The following is a 14,059-nucleotide window of genomic DNA, read 5'->3' as shown; positions in this document are numbered from 1 at the left end:
TACAGAAAAATACTCTGTCATAATTAAAAATTCATGAACTTTATAATCCTTTTACTTTTCTTTACAGAAAAATAATATAACAATTCTGTAAATATTCACAGAAACTTTGAACATTTTTAATTGCTATTTTTCTAAACATATTTCCATAGAAAAAATGTCTAGAAAACACTTTCAAATCTGTCTAAATAGACAGAAAACTTGGAAATCATTTATTAAAAAAATTGGCCGGCTGGGCCGGCCCGTGGCCTCGGCCCGCCACCAGCCACCCTGCCGGGCAGGAACCAAAGCCTCCCTGCAGCGCCCTAGTCTGGCTGCGGCCTCGAGTGGGCCGGCCTGGCGCAGCGACCTGCGGCCCGAAGGCCTGCCGTGGCCTAGGGTTCCAGATCCGGGCGAATCTCGGCCGTACGTCGGATCCGACGGTGCGCCGCCGCCCTCGGGGCAACAAAAAGCCCAACCGGCTGGCCGAAACCCTAAGCCGATTCATTCTCCCCCCTCGCGCCGCTCGAACCTGTTCTCTCGAGAGCTGCTCGTCGGGGTTGGCCGATGGGGGGCCGGGCCCTTCCCTCGCGCGGTGGCTCTAAGGCCCCGCCGAGGTGGCCTCTCGTCGCCTGCCCTGCCGCGCCTCTTGTACGGGCTGACGGCGGCCTTCCCTCGCGCGGTGGCTCTAAGGCCCCGCCGAGCTGGCCTCTCGTCGCCTGCCCCTGCCGCGCCTCGCGCATGCCCCTGCCGCGCCTCTTGTACGGGCTGACAGCGGCCGCCGGCGGTGGGTTATCCATGCCGCGCGCGTGCGTCCCTGTAGGTGGCCGCGCAGGGTGCTGCTTGCGGGAGGCCGAGCCCCCTTCCTTTCGAGCTCTCGGGCATTAGATCCTGTGGGCACCGCGGCCACCTCCTTCGCCGGTGGTGCGTTTCCCTTCGTGGAAGCGCACCGCCGTCGAATGGCGTGCCCGTGGTGCCGTTTCTTTTCGTTTTTATTTTCCTTTGTCACAGAGAAAGAAGCATGGCGCCGTGGCCTCCCCTTTCGCCGATGGCGCGTTCCCTTGCGGGGAGCAGGTCGCCGTCGAGTGGGTTGGCCGTGGTGCCTAGTTGTCATTGGATCCGCAGGGCGAACCTTAATTTGTTCTTCTTTGCATGTTCCTCTCCCCCTTTTTTCTTGCCTTTTGCGGATCGGGTCCGTATACTTTTCTTGGTTTTCTTTTGGATCTAGATCCATACTTTGCCTCTGAGGAGGTAGGTTCTTCTTCCCCACACCTCGGCTTGCCGATGCGTGTGGGGATCGAGAGGAACAGGCGCGGCCTTGCGGCGGCGATTATTTGCCGAAGATGACTCCGGTGAAAGTTTTCTCTTCTTTGAACTTTGCCCTTCTCGGGTTCATTTCGGGGATGGGGAAATCTTTTCTTGTACATGTTTCAACCGAAACTCATCTAAAGCCTCGTGGCTCATGATACCATTGATAGATCCCGTGGATCGATAAAGCTAGATGTGTTCGGTGTGAGTAGTGGTTCATTACCTTGTAGCTGTTGGAATTATGCCCTAGAGGCAATAATAAATGTATAGTTATTATTATAATTCTTGTATCAAGATAATAGTTTATTATCCATGCTATAATTGTATTGAATGAAGACTCATTTACATGTGTGGATACATAGACAAAACACCGTCCCTAGCATGCCTCTAGTTGGCTAGCCAGTTGATCGATGATAGTCAGTGTCTTCTGATTATGAACAAGGTGTTGTTGCTTGATGACTGGATCACGTCATTGGGAGAATCACGTGATGGACTAGACCCAAACTAATAGACGTAGCATGTTGATCGTGTCATTTTGATGCTACTGTTTTCTGCATGTCAAGTATTTATTCCTATGACCATGAGATCGTATAACTCACTGACACCGGAGGAATGCTTTGTGTGTATCAAACGTCGCGACGTAACTGGGTGACTATAAAGATGCTCTACAGGTATCTCCGAAGGTGTTAGTTGAGTTAGTATGGATCAAGACTGGGATTTGTCACTCCGTGTGACGGAGAGGTATCTCGGGGCCCACTCGGTAATACAACATCACACACAAGCCTTGCAAGCAATGTAACTTAGTGTAAGTTGCGGGATCTTGTATTACGGAACGAGTAAAGAGACTTGCCGGTAAACGAGATTGAAATAGGTATGCGGATACTGACGATCGAATCTCGGGCAAGTAACATACCGAAGGACAAAGGGAATGACATACGGGATTATACGAATCCTTGGCACTGAGGTTCAAACGATAAGATCTTCGTAGAATATGTAGGATCCAATATGGGCATCCAGGTCCCGCTATTGGATATTGACCGAGGAGTCTCTCGGGTCATGTCTACATAGTTCTCGAACCCGCAGGATCTGCACACTTAAGGTTCGACATTGTTTTATGTGTATTTGAGTTATATGGTTGGTTACCGAATGTTGTTCGCAGTCCCGGATGAGATCACGGACGTCACGAGGGTTTCCGGAATGGTCCGGCAACGAAGATTGATATATAGGATGACCTCATTTGATTACCGGAAGGTTTTCGGAGTTACCGGGAATGTACCGGGAATGACGAATGGGTTCCGGGAGTTCACCGGGGGGGGCAACCCACCCCGGGGAAGCCCATAGGCTTTGGGGAGACACACCAGCCCTTAGTGGGCTGGTGGGACAGCCCAAAGGGGGCCTATGCGCCAAGAAAAGGAAATCAAAGGAAAAGAAAAAAAAGAGGGAAGAAGTGGGAAGGGAGGGGGACTCCTCCCACCAAACCAAGTCCAACTCGGTTTGGGGGGGGAGTCCTCCCCCCCTTGGCTCGGCCGACCCCTTGAGGGTCCCTTGGACCCCAAGGCAAGGTCCCCCTCCCTCCTCCTATATATATGGAGCTTTTAGGGCAGATTTGAGACGACTTTCTCACGGCTGCCCGACCACATACCTCCATAGTTTTTCCTCTAGATCGCGTTTCTGCGGAGCTCGGGCGGAGCCCTGCTGAGACAAGATCATCACCAACCTCCGGAGCGCCGTCACGCTGCCGGAGAACTCTTCTACCTCTCCGTCTCTCTTGCTGGATCAAGAAGGCCGAGATCATCGTCGAGCTGTACGTGTGCTGAACGCGGAGGTGCCGTCCGTTCGGTACTAGATCGTGGGACTGATCGCGGGATTGTTCGCGGGGCGGATCGAGGGACGTGAGGACGTTCCACTACATCAACCGCGTTCTCTAACGCTTCTGCTGTACGATCTACGAGGGTACGTAGATCACTCATCCCCTCTCGTAGATGGACATCACCATGATAGGTCTTCGTGCGCGTAGGAAATTTTTTGTTTCCCATGCGACGTTCCCCAACAGTGGCATCATGAGCTAGGTTCATGCGTAGATGTCTTCTCGAGTAGAACACAAAAGGTTTTGTGGGCGGTGATGTGCGTTTTGCTGCCCTCCTTAATCTTTTCTTGATTCCGCGGTATTGTTGGATTGAAGCGGCTTGGACCGACATTACTCGTACGCTTACGAGAGACAGGTTTCATCGTTACGAGTAACCCCCTTTGCTCAAAGATGACTGGAAAGTGACGGTTTCTCCAACTTTAGTTGAATCGGATTTGACCGAGGAGGTCCTTGGATGAGGTTAAATAGCAACTCATATATCTCCGTTGTGGTGTTTGCGTAAGTAAGATCCGATCCTACTAGATACCCTAGGTCACCACGTAAAACATGCAACAACAAAATTAGAGGACGTCTAACTTGTTTTTGCAGGGTATGATTGTGATATGATATGGCCAATGATGTGATGTGATATATTGGATGTATGAGATGATCATGTTGTAATAGAAATATCGACTCGCACGTCGATGGTACGGCAACCGGCAGGAGCCATAGGGTTGTCTTTATACTAACGTTTGTGCTTGCAGATGCGTTTACTATTTTCCTAGGATGTAGCTTTAGTAGTAATAGCATAAGTAGCACGACAACCCCGATGGCAACACGTTGATGGATGATCATGGTGTGGCGCCGGTGACAAGAAGATCGTGCCGGTGCTTTGGTGATGGAGATCAAGAAGCACGTGATGATGGCAATATCATGTCACTTATGAATTGCATGTGATGTTAATCCTTTTTGCACCTTATTTTGCTTAGAACGACGGTAGCATTATGAGGTGATCTCTCACTAAAATTTCAAGACGAAATTGTGTTCTCCCCGACTGTGCACCGTTGCTACAGTTCGTCGTTTCGAGACACCACGTGATGATCGGGTGTGATAGACTCAACGTTCACATACAACGGGTGCAAAACAGTTGCGCACGCGGAACACTCGGGTTAAGCTTGACGAGCCTAGCATGTGCAGACATGGCCTCGGAACACATGAGACCGAAAGGTCGATCATGAATCATATAGTTGATATGATTAGCATAGGGATGCTTACCACTGAAACTATACTCAACTCACGTGATGATCGGACTTGGGATAGTGTAAGTGGATCATGAACCACTCAAATGACTAGAGAGATGTACTTTTTGAGTGGGAGTTTAGCATATAATTTGATTAAGTTGAACTCTAATTATCTTGAACATAGTCTAAGTCCACTTTGAATATATTTGTGTTGTAGATCATGGCTCACGCAAGTGTCATCCTGAATTTTAATACGTTCCTAGAGAAAGCTAAGTTGAAAGATGATGGAAGCAACTTTGTAGACTGGGCTCGTAATCTTAAGCTAATCTTACAAGCTGGGAAGAAGGATTATGTCCTTAATGCTGCGCTAGGAGATGAACCACCCGCTACGGCTGATCAGGATGTTAAGAACGCTTGGTTAGCACGTAAGGAGGACTACTCAATAGTTCAATGTGCAGTCTTGTATGGCTTGGAACCGGGACTTCAACGTCGCTTTGAGCGTCATGGAGCATTTGAGATGTTCCAGGAGTTGGAGTTTATCTTTCAGAAGAACGCCCGGATCGAGAGGTATGAGACCTCCGATAAATTCTATGCTTCCAAGATGGAGGAAAACTCGGCTGTTAGTGAACATGTGCTCAAAATGTCTGGGTACTCAAACCGTCTAGCTGAACTGGGGATTGAACTCCCGCAAGAAGCTATCACTGACAGAATCCTTCAATCACTGCCGCCAAGCTATAAAGGCTTTGTGTTGAACTACAACATGCAAGGGATGAACAAGTCTCTCGGCGAGTTGTTTGCGATGCTGAAAGTCGCAGAGTCTGAACTCCGTAAAGAGCATCAAGTGTTGATGGTGAGCAAGACCACTAGTTTCAAGAGAAACGACAAAGGCAAGAAGGGCAATTCGAAGAAGAGCGGCAAGCCTGTTGCCAATCCGCCGAAGAAACCCAAAGCTGGACCTAAGCCTGAAACAGAGTGCTTCTATTGCAAGGGTATGGGTCACTCAAAGCGCAATTGCCCCAAGTATCTGGCAGATAAGAAGGCGGGTAAAGAAAAATCAGGTATATTTGATATACATGTTATTGATGTGTACTTAACCGGCTCTCGTAGTAGTGCCTGGGTATTTGATACCGGTTCTGTTGCTCACATTTGCAACTCGAAGCAGGAACTGCGGAATAGACGAAGGCTGGCGAAAGACGAAGTGACGATGCGCGTAGGAAACGGTTCCAAGGTTGATGCAATCGCCGTCGGCACAGTGTCACTTCAGCTACCATCGGGATTAGTGATGAACTTAAATCATTGTTATTTAGTGCCTGCGTTGAGCATGAACATTATATCTGGATCTTGTTTATTGCGAGACGGTTACTCTTTTAAGTCTGAGAATAATGGTTGTTCTATTTCTATGAGTAACATCTTTTATGGTCATGCACCGAATGTGAGAGGATTGTTCATATTGAATCTTGATAGCGATACGCATATACATAACATTGAGACCAAAAGAGTTAGAGTTAACAATGATAGCGCCATATTTTTATGGCACTGCCGTTTAGGTCATATTGGTGTAAAGCGCATGAAGAAACTCCATGCTGATGGACTTTTGGAGTCACTTGACTTTGATTCACTTGACACGTGCGAACCATGCCTCATGGGCAAGATGACTAAGACTCCGTTCTCCGGAACAATGAAGCGTGCAAGTGACTTGTTGGAAATCATACATACCGATGTGTGTGGCCCAATGAGCGTGGAGGCACGCGGCGGATATCGTTATTTCCTCACCTTCACTGACGATTTAAGTAGATATGGTTATGTCTACTTGATGAAGCACAAGTCTGAAACATTTGAAAAGTTCAAGCAATTTCAGAGTGAAGTGGAAAATCATCGTAACAAGAAGATCAAGTTCCTACGGTCTGATCGTGGGGGTGAATATCTGAGTTTCGAGTTTGGTACTCACTTAAGACAATGTGGAATTGTTTCGCAGTTAACACCGCCTGGAACACCACAGCATAATGGTGTGTCCGAACGTCGTAATCGTACTTTGTTAGAGATGGTGCGATCTATGATGTCTCTTACTGATTTGCCGTTATCATTTTGGGGTTATGCATTAGAAACAGCTGCATTCACTTTAAATAGGGCACCATCGAAATCCGTTGAGACGACACCATACGAACTGTGGTATGGCAAAAGGCCAAAGTTGTCGTTTCTTAAAGTTTGGGGATGTGATGCTTATGTCAAAAAGCTTCAGCCTGAAAAGCTGGAACCCAAAGCGGAAAAGTGTGTCTTCATAGGTTACCCAAAAGAGACAGTTGGGTACACCTTCTATCTCAAATCCGAGGGCAAAGTGTTTGTTGCTAAAAACGGAACTTTTCTCGAGAAGGAGTTTCTCTCGAGAGAATTGAGTGGGAGGAAGATAGAACTTGACGAGGTTGTCGAACCTCTCATCCCTCTGGATGGTGGCGCAGGGCAAGGGGAAACCTCTGTCGTTGCGACGCCGGTTGAGGAGGAAGTTAATGATGATGATCATGAAACTCCAGTTCAAGTTTCTGTTGAACCACGCAGGTCGACGAGATCACGCGCTGCTCCAGAGTGGTACGGTAATCCCGTCTTATCAATCATGTTGTTAGACAACAATGAACCTGCAAATTATGAAGAAGCAATGGTGGGCCCAGATTCCAACAAATGTCTAGAAGCCATGAAATCCGAGATAGGATCCATGTATGAGAACAAAGTGTGGACTTTGGAGATACTACCTGAGGGCCGCAAGGCTATTCAGAACAAATGGATCTTTAAGAAGAAGACGGGCGCTGACGGTAATGTGACCGTTTATAAAGCTCGACTTGTGGCAAAGGGTTTTTCACAAGTTCCAGGAGTTGACTACGATGAGACCTTCTCACCCGTAGCGATGCTTAAGTCCGTCAGAATCATGTTAGCAATAGCTGCATTTTTCGATTATAAAATCTGGCAGATGGATGTCAAAACGGCGTTCCTTAACAGTTTCCTTAAGGAAGAGTTGTATATGATGCAACCCGAAGGTTTTGTCGATCCTAAAAATGCTGACAAGGTGTGCAAGCTCCAGCGATCCATTTATGGACTGGTGCAAGCATCTCGGAGTTGGAACAAATGCTTTGATGAAGTGATCAAAGCATTTGGGTTTATAAAAGTGGTTGGAGAATCTTGTATTTACAAGAAAGTGAGTGGGAGCTCTGTGGAGTTTCTAATATTATATGTGGATGACATATTACTGATTGGAAACAACGTAGAGCTTTTGGAGAGCATAAAAGGTTACTTGAATAAAAGTTTCTCTATGAAGGACCTAGGAGAAGCTGCTTACATTCTAGGCATTAAGATCTATAGGAATAGATCAAAGCGCCTGATAGGACTTTCACAAAGCACATACCTTGATAAAGTTTTGAAGAGGTTCAAAATGGAACAGTCCAAGAAAGGGTTCTTGCCAGTGTTACAAGGTACGAGATTGAGTAAGACTCAGTGCCCAGCAACTGATGAAGATAGAGAGCATATGCGCTCCGTCCCCTATGCTTCAGCCATAGGCTCTATCATGTATGCAATGCTGTGCACTAGACCGGATGTTAGCCTGGCCATAAGTATGGCAGGTAGGTTCGAGAGTAATCCAGGAGTGGATCACTGGACAGCGGTCAAGAATATCCTGAAGTACCTGAAAAGGACTAAGGAGATGTTTCTCGTGTATGGAGGTGACGAAGAGCTCGCCGTAAAAGGTTACGTCGATGCAAGCTTTGACACAGATCCGGACGACTCTAAGTCGCAAACCGGATACGTATTTATTCTTAATGGGGGTGTAGTAAGCTGGTGCAGTTCCAAGCAAAGCGTCGTAGCAGATTCTACATGTGAAGCGGAGTACATGGCTGCCTCGGAGGCGGCTAAGGAGGGTGTCTGGATGAAGCAGTTCATGACGGATCTTGGAGTGGTGCCAAGTGCACTGGATCCAATAACCTTGTTCTGGGACAACACTGGTGCCATTGCCTTAGCAAAGGAACCAAGGTTTCACAAGAAGACCAGACACATCAAACGACGCTTCAACCTCATCCGCGACTACGTCGAGGAGGAGGACGTAGATATATGCAAAGTGCACACGGATCTAAATGTAGCAGACCCGCTGACTAAACCTCTTCCACGGCCAAAACATGATCGACACCAGAACTGTATGGGTGTTAGATTTATTACAATGTAATTCACATGGTGATGTGAGGGCTAGATTATTGACTCTAGTGCAAGTGGGAGACTGTTGGAATTATGTCCTAGAGGCAATAATAAATGTATAGTTATTATTATAATTCCTGTATCAAGATAATAGTTTATTATCCATGCTATAATTGTATTGAATGAAGACTCATTTACATGTGTGGATACATAGACAAAACACCGTCCCTAGCATGCCTCTAGTTGGCTAGCCAGTTGATCGATGATAGTCAGTGTCTTCTGATTATGAACAAGGTGTTGTTGCTTGATGACTGGATCACGTCATTGGGAGAATCACGTGATGGACTAGACCCAAACTAATAGACGTAGCATGTTGATCGTGTCATTTTGTTGCTACTGTTTTCTGCATGTCAAGTATTTATTCCTATGACCATGAGATCGTATAACTCACTGACACCGGAGGAATGCTTTGTGTGTATCAAACATCGCAACGTAACTGGGTGACTATAAAGATGCTCTACAGGTATCTCCGAAGGTGTTAGTTGAGTTAGTATGGATCAAGACTGGGATTTTTCACTCCGTGTGACGGAGAGGAATCTCGGGGCCCACTCGGTAATACAACATCACACACAAGCCTTGCAAGCAATGTAACTTAGTGTAAGTTGCGGGATCTTGTATTACGGAACGAGTAAAGAGACTTGCCGGTAAACGAGATTGAAATAGGTATGCGGATACTGACGATCGAATCTCGGGCAAGTAACATACCGAAGGACAAAGGGAATGACATACGGGATTATACGAATCCTTGGCACTGAGGTTCAAACGATAAGATCTTCGTAGAATATGTAGGATCCAATATGGGCATCCAGGTCCCATTATTGGATATTGACCGAGGAGTCTCTCAGGTCATGTCTACATAGTTCTCGAACCCGCAGGGTCTGCACACTTAAGGTTCGACGTTGTTTTATGTGTATTTGAGTTATATGGTTGGTTACCGAATGTTGTTCGGAGTCCCGGATGAGATCACGGACGTCACGAGGGTTTCCGGAATGGTCCGGAAACGAAGATTGATATATAGGATGACCTCATTTGATTACCGGAAGGTTTTCGGAGTTATCGGAAATGTACCGGGAATGACGAATGGGTTCCGGGAGTTCACCGGGGGGGTGCAACCCACCCCGGGGAAGCCCATAGGCTTTGGGGAGACACACCAGCCCTTAGTGGGCTGGTGGGACAGCCCAAAGGGGGCCTATGCGCCAAGAAAAGGAAATCAAAGGAAAAGAAAAAAAAAAAGGGAAGAAGTGGGAAGGGAGGGGGACTCCTCCCACCAAACCAAGTCCAACTCGGTTTGGGGGGGGAGTCCTCCCCCCCTTGGCTTGGCCGACCCCTTGAGGGTCCCTTGGACCCCAAGGCAAGGTCCCCCTCCCTCCTCCTATATATATGGAGCTTTTAGGGCAGATTTGAGACGACTTTCTCACGGCTGCCCGACCACATACCTCCATAGTTTTTCCTCTAGATCGCGTTTCTGCGGAGCTCGGGCGGAGCCCTGCTGAGACAAGATCATCACCAACCTCCGAAGCGTCGTCACGCTGCCGGAGAACTCTTCTACCTCTCCGTCTCTCTTGCTGGATCAAGAAGGCCGAGATCATCGTCGAGCTGTACGTGTGCTGAACGCGGAGGTGCCGTCCGTTCGGTACTAGATCGTGGGACTGATCGCGGGATTGTTCGCGGGGCGGATCGAGGGACGTGAGGACGTTCCACTACATCAACCGCGTTCTCTAACGCTTCTGCTGTACGATCTACAAGGGTACGTAGATCACTCATCCCCTCTCGTAGATGGACATCACCATGATAGGTCTTCGTGCGCGTAGGAAAATTTTTGTTTCCCATGCGACGTTCCCCAACAGTAGCGTGCTCGATGAGCTCCATCTGGCTACCGTCGTGAGGTGGTGACGACGGTGGGGAAGGAGAGAGAGATGATGTAGCGGCGGTGATGGACTTCCCATCGCTTCAGTGCTACCCTCTGGATCGGATTAGGGTTAGGAGTGGGAACTAGTGGCGGCGGCAAACCTCGTAACCCGTGCCATGGTCCCCACCTCCTCTATATATAGCACTGCGCGACAGGGGCCCACTAGCCTTACTTGGACTGGACGCCTCCGATCAGGACGTGAGTCAAGGTCCGGCCCATTGGGGAAGAGATCAATCTAACAATAACTCGTAAGTGGTTCTGGACTAGCTTATTCTAATTGAAGTTTGGCTTGTCACAGTTGACACTCATGTTTGCCTTATTGTTCAGTTAAAGCGTACTTCATTTCTTGTGGTATAGTAACTCCTAAAATATTTATTTATGTTTGAATTATTTATTTTGATCCATTATTCTTGAATTTCTATGTGGCAGAGAAGTTACCGCTGTGGAGAGTCCCTGCCCTGCCTCAGCCTCTACCTCTTTGCCTTTGGCTGGACCTCATGTTTGTGCCGATCTCCTGGACAGCCTGCTTCAGGGAATTCTGCTTCACGAAATTATTGCTCGCTTTAATTCATTCCATGACTTCCTTGCTTTCATTGGCGCATGCCACTCTTGGCGCACTCCGGTGTCTACATTTCCTTCTGTGTATACATTCAGCTTCCCGCCGCTCCACTTGAAACCAGATGGTCCGTATGTTCATCCACATAGTGGCGATATCAAGCCCATCCCTTTATCTAATTGCAAATAGCAGCTCAGTGATCCTAGCAAGAAAAACCTATCCCTTGCGTGTTCAGTGCCTGAAAATTGCCCAAATACAATGCACTATTTGGGCAGCTCATATGGGTATCTTATCTTCTCCTATGAAGAGCATTGCCTTCTTGTGGATGTGTACATTGGTACCAAGGTGAAACCCCCCAAACTCCCACCCAACAACAATCTTGGATACTTTTGTGGCATAGGCATCCTTACGGCTCCATTAATTTTAGCCAGTTCTCGCCTCCTCCTTTTCTCGAGGGCTTCCATGTTTCAATGGCAGGTTGGAACAAACTCCTGGTCCGAGCACCCTCTTGATATTGGTCGTGAACGCGTCTATCAAATTGTGTCCTTGAAAGGTGATATCTTTGTCACATATGCTCTTCTAAGGCTCTACACTATACGCTTGTCACCTCAGTTCAGCATGCGAGAAGTAGCATTTGAAAGGGAGTTCAGCGTTTTCAACACATGGTTGGTGGTCTCTGGTGACATGCTTCTCATGGTTGCTCAAAGTTTAAGCTTTGGTGGATCAGATGCCTTATTTAACTCAACCTTTGCGGTACATCGCCTCACCTTTTCTGGTGAACCTGCAAAGTGGATGAAGATGGAGAAGATGGAAAATCGTGCGTTGTTTGTTAGCCTTGATAGGAGGAACCCCACATTCTGTTGCATGAGCCCGGAAAGATGGGGAGGAAAGAGTAACTGCATCTACTTTGCAAGGCTATCTGCCGATCCTGATGAAACTTGGACCGCGGTCAAGCTTGGTCAGCCAGTGCCAAAAAGAACAGTTCACCCCATGTTCTATAGTGACCTTTGGGTGTTCCCCAGTTTAATTTATGGTTCTGGCCAGTAATCCTGCCACAGAGTTGTGTCTAGTTTTGTGCAAGACCTGACCTTGCGTCTTTCTTTGCAAGCAAATGGTTCGGTAACTGCAACGTTTTCGTGACATCGGGACCAATGTTTTCTGTTAATTGATTGGCACACTGTTGTGGTGAACATCGAGATTTCATTTGTCATCTGCTTGCGACACATGGGTTTCAACCATCTGCTGATAAAAGGGACAATTCATACTGTCAAGCGTAACTTGGGGTACTACTGTGGACAAACTCGTTGTGTATTCAACTTTATCTCCCTTATTATGTACTACCGCCGTGACGGTTTAGAAGACACAGTTAAATTTACGTGCATTTTCATAATAGACAAGGTTTAAGGCGCACTGCATTTACTCATAGCAGCTAATTAGTACTCTGTTGTATTTCTTCTATATGTATGAGTAGTGTGAATGTTAGTTTTTAACCTATCTCACAGTCAATCAATAACTGCCTAGGTTTCAGAGAATTTCCAAGCACGCCTTCTAAACCGTGACGAAGGGAGTATTCATTCTGATGCTTTTAAAAAGTCGCCTTGGATCATTTATATGTTTTTTTTTGCGGGGTTGGATCATTCATTGTTGAACTGAATGAATGGACTCTTTTTTGGTGGGTGTCTTGCCATTTTTAGTTGATAATGTGTTGATGGAGTACGGGAAAGCTGGTCTGTGTAATGTGGAACTCGCTCTGCAAATGGCTTCTTGTTCTTCCCACTTACATGGGCCTTCTTTATTAAATGTGTGCCTTATGTATTGTCCATGTACAACGTGTAGGAATGTACTCCCTCTGTTCATAGACATAAGTTTTTTTTAAAGATTTCACTAGAAGACTACATACAAAGCAAAATGAGTGTATCTATGCTTTAAACTATGTCTATATGCATTCGTATGTAGTCTTCCAGTAAAACCTGTAAAAAGACTTATATTTAAGAATGGAGGAAGTATTTACCATGCAGTGGTATGAAATCATAGAAGCGCAATGTACTGTGATCCAGTTTATTATCTACAGTACATCTTGAGGCTGAATCATAAACCTAGGTAGCAAAACAGTTTTGTTCCACCACTAAAAAATGGAACCAAAAATGTGGATCACTCATTATAATCTTGACAAGATGTGTAGAATCCATATATAACAACCAGTCAAACCATAAATAAAAATAAAACACACTCCATCGTCTTCCCAACCAGTCAAACTATATATTCCATCAGTTCGCAAATATAAGGACTATTAGTTTTTTGAAAAGACAAATTTCTTTAACTTCAAGTTCAAAGCAAAAACATATTGACATCCACAATATTAAATAAAAATAGTATGAAAAATCATTTCATGATGAACCTAATCATACTGATTTGATATTATGAATTTTGATATATTTCTCTATAAATTTGATTTAAATATTTTTAAAGTAATACAACTTATATTTTTGAAACAGAGTAAGTATTTTTTTAAGAAACCAACAACACCAACAAGGCAGCAAAATGCACCCAACCTTTCTACTAAATACATTGTGCTCCCTAATTTTAGACTTCTCTCAGTTGAGGTGTTCAATTTTGGATTTGATTCATGAATTTGACCGTGTCAACGAATTTGATAGAGATTATTTCAAATTTGGTTCAAAGTTTTTATTCAGTTGAGGTGCTCAACTTCTTATATGGTTCACAATTTTGACTAGGTCAATTATTTTGATTGAGGTTTTCAATTTTGAATTGTTTCTTGATTTTGACCGAGTTAATGATTTCTCAGGCCAATCGGTGAAAATCATCCTATAAATACACATGAGTCCTGCATATCCTCTCATCAACCAACAAAGAAGAATTCTCAACAGCACGACACTGTAGCATCAATATTGTACATATGGTAGGTCAATTGTTAGAGAGACCTTTTTTTTGCCTTAAATGGCATAAAACGTGGTTAAAGCCATATTATAGGA

The 14,059-nt window shown here is 45.8% G+C and overlaps 1 pseudogene; it reads left to right on the top strand.

The window, feature by feature from the left end:
* Positions 1 to 543: 543 nt before the first annotated feature.
* LOC123397386 lies at positions 544 to 12,113 on the top strand (annotated as a pseudogene).
* The last annotated feature ends 1,946 nt before the right edge of the window (positions 12,114 to 14,059 follow it).

Source organism: Hordeum vulgare, chromosome 5H, assembly GCF_904849725.1.
Source record: "Hordeum vulgare subsp. vulgare chromosome 5H, MorexV3_pseudomolecules_assembly, whole genome shotgun sequence".
NCBI lineage: Eukaryota > Viridiplantae > Streptophyta > Magnoliopsida > Poales > Poaceae > Hordeum > Hordeum vulgare.
Note: the sequence above shows the minus strand (reverse complement) of the source record. Positions and strands in the feature narration are given on the sequence as shown.